Here is a 17,322-nt window from a genome sequence, read left to right as displayed (position 1 = left end):
CCCAGCATTGCTGTGAAGAGCAGCAGAGATAATGTTCATAAAAGCACTTGAATGACCCGGTACATGATATATATAAGGAAACCTATAACGTCAGCTCTGTCACTGCCTGCCTATGACTTCTGTCCTTATCCCTTTCCCGAAGTTCCAATTATCTCTGTCCTGGTGGCCTTCATTTCTGAAGAAGTAAGAAGGATATCAGAGCAGAAGACTACTGGTTAGGATCCTCCAATTGTCTTTCACTAAAGCCGACTCTGGCTAAAACGAAAGCAAGTCCTGACCACCAGTGTTGCAGACGGGCATGCGCACTCACATCTTTCTTTGTGTCTTTTAAGAATACACCTCACGATATTGCGCTGCTGAAAATAGTCCCGTCTTGTATCAGCTCTTGTTCCTCATTCACTTAATTTCAGTTTACTGATCCGGGAAATTTATCTGGGAGATAACATTTGGATAATTGTTATCTAATCTATGCTTAATCTCTAGAAATTTTTGATCCGGGAGAAGAGGTGAGAGGCAAGACGGAGGCCAAGTGTATTGGGTAACATTTTTGTTTATTGAGCGACTAAGCTGGCTAAACCAACGCCGACTAACCAAAAGTTGGCTAATTTAAGCAAAAGGGAATTTAGTGCACAAATTTGGGGCGCTCACAGAATCAGCAGGGACTAGGCATGAAAATGAATGGAAAGGGAGACATATTGATTGGCCAAGAACAAAAATCAAAAACCAAAAACAAAACAACCAAACACCAAATATTTGGGATTTTACCAGGGATATTTCTTAATACAAACCCAGATTATGCTTTGGCTATGGGATGGTTGGTAAAGATTCCATTTGTTTTTGAAATTGAATCACCAGATAAGACTGAAGTGGGGAAGGATTTCTTAAAACAAAACAATGCTAAATATAGGAAAAAGCGGCACTTGGGGAGGGGATAGAAATCATGATGACCAAGAAGAAAAGGAATACTGGCTTCTCTTAGCATATACAGGAAATGGGAGACCCTAATCTACCTCTCTCTTCCTTGTCTTTCTCTTTCTTTCCTAATTTCTTCCTTGAGTAGAGAGATGGAGAGACAGGTTAGTTAGGAATGAGAAGGCTGAGTATGCTGGTTACTGGGTGAGAAAGCAGATTATGGTCAAAGACCTGGTTCGGGAATAGAAAGCCCACAGTAGAATTGCTTCCTAGAGGATCCCACCGTCTGGTAATGCTAGGAAACGCCTGGAGCCAGTTTCAAGCCTCAGCTGGGTCTAACTCCAAAATAAGCCTGCACACCCAGGCCTGGGGGTGGTAACTATATTGGATTGAGCTGTGACTGGCAGCTCCGGATTAGCCAGAGAGGTGCTACGTGTTACTTGTGTCTGCTATCTTATGCTCTCGATTAGCTATCACCTTTTAAAGATAGCGTTAAAATTAACCAGCAAAGTAAAAGGATCAGTTGCATGAAGGTAGATTTTAAAAATAGAAACCGTAGCTTAAGTGGCTGTTCAAATACACCCAGACTCTACACTTTTTCTCTCTCATATATGAGGGCTCAAGACTGAGCACCAGATAATATTTGTAGGATAAGATGTGATGGTCATCTGGCTGCAAACGAAGTCTGATCTGGCTGGCTGCATACCTCTCCATGTGCATTCCTCTCTAAACATGGCACACACCACTGCAGAAATCCTGTGCTGGGTCAAAGGAAAGGCCCTTCTCCCTCTTTACCTCTTGAACGTTCATTTGTAAGAGCATAGATGGAAGAACAGTTAGCGACTGCCTAAAAAACTGTCCCTTGGCTTTCACACATTGTTCAAGCTAATTATTCTATCAGCAATGCTTCATCGGGCACAAGTGTGTTAAACTGTGTGGAGTGAGCTGAAATCTCTCATTTGAAATGTTAGACTTGTGAAATTCAGGAGTAGTTTAATTTGATGTTGGCCTACCATCAAAGCAGAGCATCTCATTTCCAAAACTGGCTGTCTGAAGAGTCAAACAAGGAATGGAAAGAGAATAGGCAATGCCCGTGTTACAAACTCTGGAACATATTAAATGGCATTGTCTTAATTAGCAGGCAGTTTAAATGGTTTTTTTCCTAGTTGTGAGAGTTATGGTAATCTACTTAGAAAAGATTGAAAAGTACAAGGGAAAAACAAAGTACGTGTATTTTATCAGGCATTTACAGTTAGTATTGATGTTTTACTTTTGTACTTTGCATGCAATGTGCTCTAAATTTTGATTTTGATATAATCAAATACTGCATATGAACTTCTGGAGAAATATCAAGAGAGCAAGAGACACTTGCTGTGGGAGTTCCAAATCTAAACCTAGTGTTAGGAATATTAGGAAAATTATAAACAATTATAAACAGAAAGAACAACCTCCATGAAAAAATTCCAACTATTACTGTTTCTCAGCTTTCTTCTTTTTTTTAAAAATTTTCTGAAATATTACCGTTTTCTCTTTGTTTTCCTTCTTACTCCTAGTATGCCCTGATATGTCACACTTTATGACATGTTTACTTCTTTGGCATGTATCATTTAGTTGAGAGATGCTCAGATCAGGGAAATAATTTCCAATTTGGCAGGTTTTGTGTAACAACAAAAATATTTTGTGTAATACTTTAATACCTGTCCTCTATTTACGGACATGATCAATGATCAGGCAGTTGCTTCTCAGGTCTGGTGATATGCAAATGCTATTCCACCCACAACAAGGTGTACAATCATTCTGATCTTGAATGAGGTTGGGTAGATAGATGCTAGGGATGCAGCTGGGATCCATGGAACAGAGGACAGACCCAGTGTGCCCGAGGCTCAAACTCACAAACCTGTCCTAATTGGTAGGTGTTCTAACCAGTTGCTCTGTAATGACACCCCCCTTCCCTGCCCCTCACACCATGTCTGAGCATACCTTTCTGTAAAAAAGGGGCCAGCATGATATATTGTGTGGGGGGGCTGTGACACAGAACTTAGTGGGGGTGGCCATTCCCAAAATCAGTGGCTCATGAGGTAGTACCAACTTTCCAGGGATAAAACGACAACTGTTAGAAATGCTATAGAAATAGCGAAAGGACATGAAATCAGTTACATACTTTGGAAGAACCACAAGCTCTTATTAAACAAGATAATGAAAACTGAGTGCTTCGGGGTGAAGCAACTTCTCACTAAGCTTCAATCACACCACCACTCCCCAGCTCACTTACTGTGCCTGACATCTGCATACATTATAGCACTTGATATGCAAATCTTACCCCTGCTTCAGTTATTCAATATTTTGTCCTTGCTGTGCTTTTAGAGATTGTGATGATTTGAAAATGACTTGAAAACAATAGTGTGCTTTCTCCCTGGCAATCTCTCAGTAGCTATAAGTACCCAGCATCCTCTGTCCATTGCTTTTCCCTCCCTCTTCTCTCCCCTGGTTCAGAATTCCTGGGAGAGGTCGGACAAGAAGCCATCTGCATCCATGGATGAGGGAAAGCAACCTTGTCTCTCCTTATGTGTTTTGATGGATCTGAACCTCAGACCCTAGCCCTCCATCAGAGCCGTTTTAGCTACCAGAGCCCAGGGACACAGCAGTCATTAGGTGGGGGTTGTGGGAATTTCTCAGGTTGGCTCAAGCAAAAGATGCTGCCCTTCCTAAGGCCCAGACTTCCAGGAGAAGAAGAGTCTGAGTACGTGTGCCCCAGTGGTTGGTGTGAATCTGGTGACCACCAAGAGTTAGGCCTAGATGGGCACTGTGAAGCCCAGAGAGCAAACCAGGTCTTGTGCTGACCTTAGTTTTTATGTAATTGCCCTTGGTTATCCCTTAATCACCTGTAAAACTTGTCCAAACAGCCCAGCCCTGTCTTAGCTTTGTACAGAATATGGTGGGAATGACCTCAAGATCTCACTTGCATCTGAATTTTAAATTATACAGAACCACTCTTGGGACAGTATGGAGGCAATAATAGTAATTACAAGGAGTAATTCTAGAGAAAGGTGAGAAGTCCACCTGCCTACATATATGGAATGTTTATTTCTTATTTTCCACCTTGGAGGATCTAGTTTTTAATTTTGTTCAGTGTTTTAGTTAGCTCAGGCTGCTGTAACAAAATACCATAAATTGGGTGGCTTAAGCAATAGAAATGTCTTCTTTTGTGGTTCTGGAGGCTGGAAAGCCCAAGATCAAGGTGCCAGCATGGTGAGTTTCTGGTGATGGCTCTCTTCCTGGCTTTTAGACAGCTGCCTTCTCCCCGTATCCTCACATGGTGGAAAGAGAGAGTGAAGAAGCAAGCTCTCTGGTGTCTCTTTTCATAAGGGCACTAATTCCATCAGGAGGGCCCCACCCTCATGACCTCATTTAATCCTAATTGCCTCCAAAGGTCCCACCTCTAAATACCATCATATTGAGGGTTAGGGCTTCAACGTACGAATTGGGGGTGGAGAGGGACACAATTTAGTCCACAGCATTTAGGAATGCACCAATTCCATGTACTCCCACACACATTTCCCATCTTAATACATTTTCTATATAATGAATAAGTTCAAATATATATCTATTCATATTGACCTGAGGAAGGAATTATTAATAGCTCATCAACTGAGGTTTGGTTCACATTTTCACTGAGCAACATAGTAACTTGTTAGCCAAAGTAAAACTCTTTCTAGCACATGCTTACAGGAGACATGAGTGTTTACTGAGCTGAGGGTCTGCTGTGGAATTTGCTTACTGCTGTGAAATTTGAACATATTCTTTTATTTATCCCCACTAAAAGTAATTTAAAAATTAACAAAAAGTAAGGACACAAACCAGCAAACAAAATGCTTATAACTGATAGTTTTGGCAGTACACAGTTCATAAATTCGCTCACTGCTATTATTATTATTATTGCTGTTGTTGTTATTATTCATTGATAAGCTATTATTGCTATTATTTATTTGGTCTTTAGCATTCACTCATTCATTTATTCAACAGATGAAAGATATGCTAAAAAAGTGTTAGACACTAGGGATGGAATAAATAACAAAACTTCCCTCATGAAACTTACATTCCAGGAAGGTAAATAGACCATAAACAAGATAAGCAAGTAAGCTGTAAATGCTAAGCAAAAAATGACTGAGGGAAGGGGGATAGGAAGTATGGGGAGTTGGGGTGGGGTATGATTTGCAGTTTTGGATAAATTGGCCATGGAAGGCTCATGGAGAAAGTTACAGAAGCAAGACCCAAAGGATGCAGGGCATGGATAGATGGAGTCCTGTGAATGAATATCTGTGGGGAAAGCCTTCCCAGAAGAGGAAATCCCCAGTGAAAAGCTTTGGGGTTGGGGGTAGGGTATGAGCTTGAAGGTAAGGAGGAAATTAGGCAGAGGAGTGACAGCAGAATCTGAATTATATCCATTGTTAAAAATGACTGCATTTTATTTTCTTCATATTTGAAGATAAAGTCCAAGAGAATTATATGTGTAAATAATTGACAAATTATCTCTGTTAAAAATCCTTACATTTGAACCTGCCTTTCCTTTAAAATACTGAAAGTTAAAATTCATTATTATTTTTTTCTTTTCCATCAACCTTAAACATTTTTTTTTTCATCCATTTCTCAGAATCTGGCCACCAGTGGTAAATGCAAGGAAAACAATGTTCAAACAGCAAATCTCTTTATCTTGGGGTTGAATTTAGATGGAAAAACTTGTAATACAAAGTTCTAATTAGCTTCATTTTAATAGAGTAGGGCAAATATATACTCATGGAAACAAGATTCTATTTGGGTTGATATCATTGTTCTTCTCATGACTAAAACCTATTTTGATTTATCATAGACAAACAGCCCAAGGCAGGTGTTGGATTTCAGCATTGTGATAGATTAAGAATAAGCAACATTCACATTTTCCAGGTGCTTTGAGAATAATGAAATCCTCCCCTTCCTTTTCTAGCTCCAGTCATTAAGAGGGATTGTAGTTGTTTCTAACCAGCTTCAAATATATATAGATTTTTTAAAAATCTCATCTAGCTGTGAAAATGCCTGCTTTAAAAACAGCAAGTCTTAGATGGTACATGAATGCAGGGTATAAAATGAGATAATATGGGCAAAAATACTTAGAAAAGAAAAAGTGATATTCAAATGTACAGTACAAAATGGTAGTATTCCTTTAAATCGCTCACCTGTGTTCTGTGCCTTTATTATCCATTTGATGTCCTGCTGTGTAAATCAGCTCTCCTAGGGGACAATTCTTGCTGGTGGATGACTGGCGGGATTTGCTGCTTCTGGTGATATATAGTAAGACCAGTTAGATCATTCCTTACTATAAATGTAAGATCATGTTTGGCCATTAATTTTAGTATATGTCATGAAAAGGAAAACACATTATCAATAATTAAAACTATCCTAAGTATTTACAGTGGTGCCTTGCAATATTTATGTAATATTAATAAGACCATGTTAAACATTTTTTAAGGTCTATAAGCCATCTTTTATTATTTAAATTTTTTTTACTTGACATAATATTCAACTTACAGGAGAGAATAGTACAGAGAATTTCCATGCAGTTTTACACCAGAATCCTCAAAGATTGATCACACTAGCTTTATCCTTCTTTCTCTTTATGAATGTAATCTTTTCCTGAACTGTTGGAGAGTAAATTGCAGACATGATGCTACCTTTAACCCTAAATACTTCAAGGATAAGTATTAATTGAAATGAATATCCACATATCCCCAAATTAGGATATTATCTTACAGAATCACATGCAATTATCATAATCAGGAAATTAACTTTGATGTGATACTATTATCTAATATCCAGACCTTATTCATATCTCACCAATTGTTCCATTAGTGTCTTTTATAGCAAAAGAAAAACTCTGGGTTATGCTTTGCATTCAATTGTCACACTTTATCCATCTTTGATCTGGAACATTTCATCAGTCTTTCTTTGTCTTTTATGACATTGATATTTTGAAGAGTATAGATCTTGTAGAATATGCCTCAGGTTGAGAATAATCATTTTAAAAGTAAAAGCAAAGATAACACAATGTAACACACCTATTCCAAAGAAATGTAAAGGGTTTATTAAAGGCCAGACCTTCTCCTTAACGTCCCTCACACACTTTTGCAGTTTCCGAAATCAATTGTCGTCATAGATGGGGCTTTCAAACTTGAAATCTTATCTGGAGGTCATAAGGAGAGAAGGCTAAGACACTTGCCCTTAATTGCTGCGATCAAATTCCAATTAGACGGGTTGACAGTCAGCTTTGTGAGGGCTTGGCCATTCCTCACTGGACTAACCTTCATTTATTTGCAGGTTTTTCAAAGCTACAAAGCCCTCACTGGATGCTTTCATCAAAAGAAATCAAACTATGAAAAGGGTTCACTGTTCACCAGTCCCTCCCTCATTGCTGGGACTATTCAGTTCCTTTGACCTTCTTACCAGTTTCAGTAACCTTCCTACCTTCCCTAATAACGAGACTCTGGTCACTTGATGATATTGCTTCACTGCCTCGCAGCTCTCCTGCTGGTGCTCCTGTTGTCAGCTCTCCTTCCCTTTGTTGTGGCAATGGAAAATGAGTGTCACATCCACCTAAGGAGCAGGAAAAGTATGCAAGTGTCAAGTGGCACATAGCAGGCAAGTCCTGTGTGGTTGGTTTATCAGATACCTCAGCCCTGTCTAACCCTTAGGTGCTCACCTTCAGGGTACTCTCAGCCTCTGTCTGCATATTCCAGCCCAGAGGAAGATTCTCCTGTAGGTCTCTGAGGGTGACCAGCCCCTGGGGGCTCAGCATCTCCCATACCCAGCAAAAATAATAGAAGAGAAGAACAGAGAGCGGACAGAATCTGCCAGGGTAGCAGAGCCTTTAGGATCACTCCTCCCTCCTTACTTCACTGTTGATTAAAGTTTAAGAACCAGTGGGGTAATATAACTATTAATAGAATGTAAAATACACACCAAATCTATGAATGAAATAACCTGGAAGGAAATACACAAAAATGTTGGCTGTGATTATTTTGGTTAACAGGAATTTATAAAAAGAAATTTTTTAAAAAACCACCTAATTTTCTTTATTTTAGAAATTTAAATGAGTCGCCGTTGCTTTTGCTATCTAAAAAAATAGTATTAAAAATAGTCTTGTTGTAGTTCCTTAGCATTACTCGAAATATTAATGAGGTATTTTAAACTAACCAAAGAAATAGAACTTTGATATGGAGTTCCACTATGAATAGACTGAAACTCCATTAGTTACACTTCAAAGGATAAATATTAATATTATTCTACCCACTCTGTCAATTCAAGATACTAATTAACTATTCAGGTTATTTCCCCAAATAATATTTAGCAATTTATACTTGGACCAATTTATACTTGGACAAGTAGGTTACTGGAAAAGTAGTAGTTCTGGCAGTCTTTAAATTCTACTAAGCCCATGTTTCTTATTTTCTAAAATACCATACATTCTAATTACCTGAAAGTCCTTTGAACCTTGTTAATTATAATAATATCATCTCATTGCCCCAGGACAAATATTAAGGCAGAACCTTTTGACGGTTCTTCCAGTAACACCAACATGTAGTTTCACATATAAAGGAAGGAACCAATTTAACTGGAGGAACAAGCGGTATCATACTAAAGAGATTTTCATACGGAAGGATGTCTTTACATATATATATATATATATATATATACACACCAAGTATATATTTTAATATGACAATGTCTGAGATACTTCCAGAGAGAAATAAAGCGATGCTTTCTCTAAAAGTTTATGAGCTAAGTTAAACGGTAAGTCATTTGTTACCAACCTCCAATGTTTCCTATTCCTTGACTGTAAGATCATTCCGTTGTAAGTCTGCCACTTTCTATGAGATCATGTGTAAATTACTCACCTTGCTTAGCCTAAGTTTCATAATCTCTGACGAGTTTACTTGCCTGTTTGATTTTGGTGAGGACTAAATGAAATTATGCAGGGTCCTTGGCACCCAATAAGCCTACAATAATTATTGGCCATTATTACAACTCCATAGGTTTCCTCATTTGGAAAAGAAGGTGGTTGATTCGATTATGTCAAAATCATTTTCAGAATTTCCTGCTGCTACCTAAAAAGAACCTGCCTCTTATATGTTCTTCCTTAGTGGAACTTACTTGGTAAATCATTAAAAGTCACTTCTGTTGAGTATATATTCTGAAACTTCATTATCAAAATTCTAATTACCAGTTATATTTCATTTTGAGTTTAATTCTACTGGTTTCCAATTTACATGATTTTTTTTCATTTTTTATTGAATATGTGAGAAAATATTTAACTTGGGCTACATTTTGTTGTTGTTGGACTTGATTCATCATTTTATTGAACTGGGCGCATTGTCCTAAATAGCCTTTTGCCTTGGGCTCTTGGAAAGTAGGTCTATCAACACTGTCCTCTGTGGTGACCACAATTCATTCAGCATAGTCATGGCTACCAATATAATCCAAGTAGGTGGTATGATAGTTGAACGGCAGAAAAGCACTTCTAGATCATCTGTAGAGACTGTAGCATAATCTAGGTAAGTGTAGATGATCAAGTGTGGACTATAGTTCTAAGTCAGGGTTATTTCTATGTGGCCTTTTGTTTCACTACTAAAAAAATCACTAAACTGTTATGCTGGTAGTTTCATTATTATTTGGCTTAGCTAGACTTTTAACTTATAAACAAACAAACAAAAAGGACCTATTAGCAAAACAGTTTATTCCAAATGGTTTCTTTGAACTAGCAATACTGATCTTAAGATTAAATGCAGAGCTTTAAAATTATAGAATTCTTTAAAATTGTGCTGATCCTGGAATTTTCTTCTCCTATTTTGTCCTTTTGTTTCAGTAAAAGAATGGCATTCCTTTTTTAGTCTCTACCTTCCTGGTTATGACTTACCGTACATTATACGGTTTTCTAAAGGGTGAGCTGACATACAATATAAAATTATACAGGTGTGAGGAAGCGAAACATTTTATCTTTTTGATCTTCATATGTGGTTAAAAAAATCTACTTTCCTCTATCTTCATGAAAAAGAATCTAATAGCATGGCCTTTCCCCCTCAATCAGAAGTTATTTTCCAGGTCATCAATCCAACTTATTAATAGTTAAAATTCTTCAAAACTCCTAGTTTGAATAGAATCCTCACAGATTGTTATTTTATGTCTGTGGCTTCATTATCTGGTTTCCTCCACTTCCAACCAAAGCTTTCAAAACTTTTCCTCCTCTACTCTTGAAAGTAGAAAATGGGTTGTCATCTGGGCTAATATAACCTGAGTTCTCATTGCTTAATAATGTATTCAGCAGGCTAAACCAGTCCTTTCTGAACTATTTGACAAATAGTAGGGGTATGGAAATGTTTTTGAGTTAATAAATGTTCAGCTCTCAAAGCAAGTTATATTTTAGCAAACTTATGAGTAGATATATATTAAGGGAGTCATTTTTAAAACAAACTTTTTATTTTAGAATAATTTGCAAAGACAGTCCCTGGGGGTTTCCATACACCCTTCACTTAGTTTCCCCTAATGTTAATATCTTGCATAACTGTGATACATTTGTCAAAACTAAGAACTGACATCGGTACCATACCATTAAATAAAACTATAGACATTTTTTGGATTTCACCAGTTTTTCGACTAATGCTCTTTTTCTCTTCCAGGATCCTCTTCAAGATACCACATTACATTTAGTTGTCATGTATCCTTAGTCTCCCCTGATCTGTGACAGTTTTTCAAACGTCCTTCATTTTTCACAACCTTGAGAGTTTTGAAAAGTACAGCTTGGGTATTTTGTAGAATGTCCCTCAATTTGAGTTTGACGCAGAGTTGTAAGTGCCATTCCCGTTGTACCCTGTCGGGGTAGAAAATATCAACATGATTTATCGCTGCGCTTGATCCCTTGGTTAAGGGAATGTATATCAGGTTAATGTAATTATCTCTAATTAAAAAAAATAAAACTATCAATGCAGCCTCCAGATATAGTAAAGTAAGACATTTACAAACATGAACTTGACATATAAAAGGTATTGAATTTTAATTACAACAATTGCATACCACTTATTCAAATAATGATTATATATTTATCTCAGTGATATTGCCATCTCTCCTTTAAATGAATAATTCAATTTATTACTTATCTTAAAATATCTGTGCAGTGACTGCATTGGAATGCATAGTAAGATTATTTCTGTGTTTTCTTTGCCATATTAAAGTTAAAAAGTTCTAAAAGTAAACTGCACACAAATCAAAATGTTAAATCATTGTGACAATAATGTTGAAGAAACATTTCAACAATCCCCAAACTATCATTCATTGATCCTAGGCTGGAAACCAGTATCAAATGGCAATGCACAATCCTGGAATTTCTGTTCCCAATAGACAATTATCTGGGGAAAATTGGGCTTTGGTAGATCATTTAGCCACCAACCGTACACTGATAAACTGTAGCATATTAATGACAATGATATTTGTTTTTTTATTGTATTTATTATAATACTATTATTTAAATAATGTTTATGTATTTATTATTAAAATGTGTTTATTCTTGCACTATGGGAGAGTCACTTTAATTTTGATGATTGCAAGTGTGACCATGAGCAAGTCACTTAAACTCTCTATGCTTCAGTTTCCTCATCTACAAAATGGAAATAATTGTACATCTTTGCTAGACTATTAGGCATCTCAAACTTAACACACCCAAAAACAAAATTTCTGATTCCAACCTACTTCCACATCTGCCAAATCTGCTCCTTCCTCAGTATCCCCACCTCAATAAATGACAACCTCACCAACTGCTCAGGAGAAAAGCCCTGGAATCTTTGGCTCCTCTCTTTTACACACACCCTACATCTAATCCATCCACAAATCCTGGGCTATTACACTCATGTCCCTACTTCTGCTTTTGCCGCTCTACAGTGTGTCCTCCATAAATAGCCACAGTGATGCTTTAAAATCAAATCACTCCTCTTCTCATAACCCTCCAATGGCTTCTCGTCTCACTCAGAATAAAAGCCAGAAAACTGGTAATGGCCCACGTGATCTGGTTCCCCTCATTCTCCAGCCCACCTCCTACCCCTCCTGCTGGTTGCTCACTGCCCTGCAGCCACACTGGCCCCCTTGCTATTCGGGAATTGAACATGCTTGTGCCTCAGGGCCTCTGCACCAGTTGTTCCCTCTGCTTAGAAAGCTCTGTCCCTGGGTATTTCCACGACCCACTTCCTTACCTCCTTCCACTCTTAACTCAGAGCCTTTCATGACTACATTCCATACCTTCTTTCCTGCTTTCTTGTTTGGCATAGCACCTCTTACCATCAGGCACAGTCCATAATTTGCTTGTTTATAGTTTATTGCTTGACGCCTTCCTCCTCTCCCTGTCTTCTCTCTACCCCCTCCGAATAGAATGTAAGCTCCCTGGAGCAGGTATTTTGTTTTGCTCACTGCTATATCCTCAGGTGCTAGAAAAGTGCTTGGCACATAGGAGATAATAATTATGTGTGTGTTGGGGGCCCCCAAGGCCACTCCCAGGTCTGGTGATTTTCTAGAAAGACTGGCAGCAGTCATCACAGAGTCGTACTCACAACTAAGGCTGCTTACAGAGAAAGGCTACATTCAGCAGGAGAAAAGGCACAGGGGATGAAGTCCAGGGAAACCAGACACAAGCTTCCCAGGGTCTTCTCCCAGTGGAGTCACATAGGACACCCTTAATTCAACCAGCAGTGAGTTGTGACAGGACATACACAATGCTGTCTACCAGGAAATTTCATCAGAGACTCGGGGCCCAGGGTTTGTATTGCAAGTTGGTCACACACACAAGCACCCTCTGCCTGGCAGGTGCCAAAATCTCAGACTCCCCAGAGCAAAGCAGGTGTGCAGCATAAACCATGTTGTTTGCACAGACAGCCCGGGAACCATGAATCATTCTTATCAGTTCTGGGACTGGTGAGAACCCTTCCCAAATCCAAATTCCCAGACGCCAGCCAAGAGCCAACCTTGCAAGCTGGCCTTTCTAAAGACAGCAGTCTCAGGCCTGCCACATTTACTCTTTCTGCACAGTATGTTACAATAATCTGTCACTTTTTAATTGACCAAAAATGGAGCACTTTTGAGCTCAAGAGCAAGATAAGATCCATTAAAGAAAATAAAGTTTCTTGTTTTGCACATTGGAATCCCACTGAATAGATTGTGAGCTTATTTATACTCATCAACACAGTTTGCATATTTTTAAAGTAGCCTGGCATGGAAAGAAGACATGGTAAGAACCTCGTGCGTTGCTTGGATTCTATGCATTTTACGATTTGTTTCTGAAGGGAGTGAGAAGAAGCAAGCTCTAGATGAAGCGAGTGTCTATAAGAGGGTGTCTTGTGATAGCCTTTAGTATAATATCTTTATTTTCTTGGATTTTTGCTTTTTGAGTACTCAGTGCTTAGCAAAGTACCTAGCATAGATGAAGAGCTACATAAATACTTGTACAGTGCATAAATGATACTACTATAAATATTTAATAAAATGGTTCTATTTTATGGGCGTGTAAGTAAAATTCAACTATTTGAGATAATTTGTGACAGATGCTGAATACAACTTGAAGACTGGTTATTACAGCTACTGTGATAAAACAGGTTAAAAGATTTTTTATTGAATCTTATTTAGGTATGTTGGAATTGTAAATAAATAGTTGGCATATATTGCTTTTGTTTGCTCAAGCTAAAAGGAGAGGGGGAAACGTGTGTGCACACACAAACACACAAGCGCGCATGTGCATGCACACACACACACACCCTTAAAAACCGTCTGGAATGGGAGAAAATATTTGGAAATGAAGCAACTGGCAAAGGATTAATCTCCAAAATTTACAAGCAGCTCATGCAGCTCAATAACAAAAAAACAAACAACCCAATCCAAAAATGGGCAGAAGACCTAAATAGACATTTCTCCAAAGAAGATATACAGATTGCCAACAAACACAGGAAAGAATGCTCAACATCGTTAATCATTAGAGAAATGCAAATCAAAACTACAATGAGATATCATCTCACACCTGTCAGAATGGCCATCATCAAAAAATCTAGAAACAATAAATGCTGGAGAGGGTGTGGAGAAAAGGGAACACTCTTGCACTGTTGGTGGGAATGTAAATTGATACAGCCACTATGGAGAACAGTATGGAGGTTCCTTAAAAAACTACAAATAGAACTACCATACAACCCAGCAATCCCACTACTGGGCATATACCCTGAGAAAACCATAATTCAAAAAGAGTCATGTACCAAAATGTTCATTGCAGCTCTGTTTACAATAGCCAGGACATGGAAGCAATCTAAGTGTCCATCAACAGATGAATGGATAAAGAAGATGTGGCACATATATACAATGGAATATTACTCAGCCATAAAAAGAAACGAAATTGAGTTATTTGTAGTGAGGTGGATGGACCTAGAGTCTGTCATACAGAGTGAAGTCAGTCAGAAAGAGAAAAACAAATACCATATGCTAACACATATATATGGAATCTAAGAAAAAAAAAAAAAAAGGTCATGAAGAACCTAGGGGTAAGATGGGAATAAAGACACAGACCTACTAGAGCATGGACTTGAGGATATGGGGAGGGGGAAGGGTAAGCTGTGACAAAGTGAGAGAGTGGCATGGACATATATACACTACCAAACGTAAAATAGATAGCTAGTGGGAAGCAGCTGCATAGCACAGGGAGATCAGTTAGGTGGTCTGTGACCACCTAGAGGGGTGGGATAGGGAGGGTGGGAGGGAGGGAGACGCAAGAGGGAAGAGATATGGGAACATATGTATATGTATAACTGATTCACTTTGTTATAAAGCAGAAACTAACAACAACAACAAAAAAACCCGTCTGGAGTTGTGTAAGGTTGGGGGAAGAGAATCTCTAGTTCTCCAAATCTAGACTTGCTTCCAGCAGCCTTCTTAAATGTGAGACTTTCACAGTAATGGTGAGACCGTGGAGAGATTTCTTAGGACAGAATCTCCTAAGAAACTTAAGCCAAATCATTTTCCAAGTTGTAAAGACCAGTGAAAGTAAGGCTGGTTTACTGGGTTCTGAAATGAAACAGGTAGAGATTTAAGACAGGTAGAAGTTTAAATGTGCTTATAATCTTGATTTGAATATGATATCTTGTGGTTTAGGACCTTTGCCCAATAAAGCTCCTTTTTATAAATATTATATGTTTTGCCTGATAGATATTTCTAGAGCACTATGTAAGTGGAGCCTGGTAATTAGCTTTTAACATCTGATGAAAATTAGCATGGTTTTCATATATGCATAGACATATATGCCTATGTGCATACATACATATGTGTGTGTGTGTGTTTTAACTTCCCATGACTGGTTAAAAATGTTTACTTACTCCTATCTTGTCAGAAAATCCAAAATTTATGACAGGAGAGAGGGTAACATTAACCCTTTCTCACGCAGGCAAACTCAATCCTGATCCACAGTTGTGTTAATAATCATTAACAATATTTTAATGTTCAAGAGTAAAAAGAAGAAGAAACAGTCTTGTAAAAAACACAATGCAGGGCTTCCCTGGCGGCGCAGTGGTTGAGAATCTGCCTGCCAATGCAGGGGACACGGGTTCGAGCCCTGGTCTGGGAAGATCCCACGTGCCGCGGAGCAGCTGGGCCCGTGAGCCACAATTACTGAGCCTGCGCGTCTGGAGCCTGTGCTCCGTAACAAGAGGGGCCGCGATAGTGAGAGGCCCGCGCACTGCGATGAAGAGTGGCCCCCACTTGCCACAACTAGAGAAAGCCCTCGCACAGAAACGAGGACCCAACACAGCCATAAACAAACAAACAAACAAACAAAAAACACACAATGCAAACACACAAAAATGTAACGTGATGAAGCACTTAAAGAGTTCTGCATTTTTGCATAGAGTAACTATCTCTGAAATATTATTGTGGAAGTTCTCCTATGTGAATATTAATTGAGCAAGTCAAGGAAACTTGGAAAGTATATTTCTAGATATAAGACTTGAAAATGAATGCTGAACAGTGTTTCTAGGCTATAGCACAGCTAGACGTTGCTAGAGTTTTAGCGCTGAGTCTGATCTTAAGAGACCCAGACAAAATTTTGCACTGTGCAGACTGGGAGGCTAGGTCCAGAGATTTAAAGTCATTTGCCTAAGATCACACAACAAATTTTTGGGCCAGCAGAAGAACCCTTGGCTTCCACTCCTAGAATTTTCTCCAGGATATCCTACTGCTTCCTTCAGTCTCCATGAAAAGGAATTCAGGCATTAATTATCTACTATGTATACAATAGCATAGGAGGTTCTGAATTAATACAGCTTTAATCAGAAAGTGATCTTATGCCTCAAACTGAAGTGGGTCAGGCTTTCCTATGTGATGCCATTTTTAGGTTGTACTCAAAGATCAACAGTTGGGGAAACTATATCTTCCTTGGACTTGCCATGGAAACTGGTACTCTCCAAATGTCTACTGAAACTCAGATGACTTTGACGTAAATGCTGCATTTTTGGCAGAAGAATCCTGGGACTTTGGGGGTGGCCTGTATTTTTCTCAAACAAATAACTGCTTTGTAACAGACTTCCTTCCTTTGGCTGGCCGACTTTCCTGAGTTAGCTGAAGCTGGTGACCCTAACACATACAGCTGGCCCAGGCAACTTGAATTTAGGATGGCAGCTTAAATTTAGTTGCAACTGCTATATTAAAACCTAAAGAATATCAGTGGTATATTGCAATATATTCTTAAAAACTGGTTAATTGTTTGTGCCTGGGGATTCTCCATGACAGATGACTCCATAAAGAGAGAGAAAATGGTGGTCCCCCCACTTTGGGGCAGACTGATGTGACACAGCAGTCACCCAGTCTGAGCCACTGCCAAGACCTGCTGCAGGTGTGCTGCGTGTTGCCTGAGATGTGCCTGCAGACTCTGAGGATATTTCCCTCTCCCACCCCCTTGCATGCTCAGGGCCCCCTACAGAGTAGAGAGAAAGAGAATCTCTTGTCCTCTTCTTGCGAGGGATCTAATGGCCGGTAGCATTCAAATTTTCTTGTGTTTCCCTTGTACCCAGTGAGTACAAGCCCACTTTCTGAGCACAACCTTAGCAGCTTAGCAGAAGGTAAACCTATTCCTGGCTCTACCTTCAAAACGAGAAAATGAGTCTTTAATTACACAGGCACAGTGTGTTTCAGAACAAACCTCTGGTTTCAGGTGAGGATCAATCCCATCCCTCCTCCTACCCATATTAGCCCAGGCTGGTACCTTTCCAACAAATAATTGCTATAATCCAATACTTCATTTACTTGATGTTCCTACAGGGGCAGCAGTAAGACAGAAATTAGAATGAAGAGTTTCGCTTCTTCAGGAGGAGTGAG

Source organism: Eubalaena glacialis, chromosome 7 (genome assembly GCF_028564815.1).
Source record: "Eubalaena glacialis isolate mEubGla1 chromosome 7, mEubGla1.1.hap2.+ XY, whole genome shotgun sequence".
Lineage (NCBI taxonomy): Eukaryota > Metazoa > Chordata > Mammalia > Artiodactyla > Balaenidae > Eubalaena > Eubalaena glacialis.
This window is presented reverse-complemented; position numbering follows the sequence as displayed.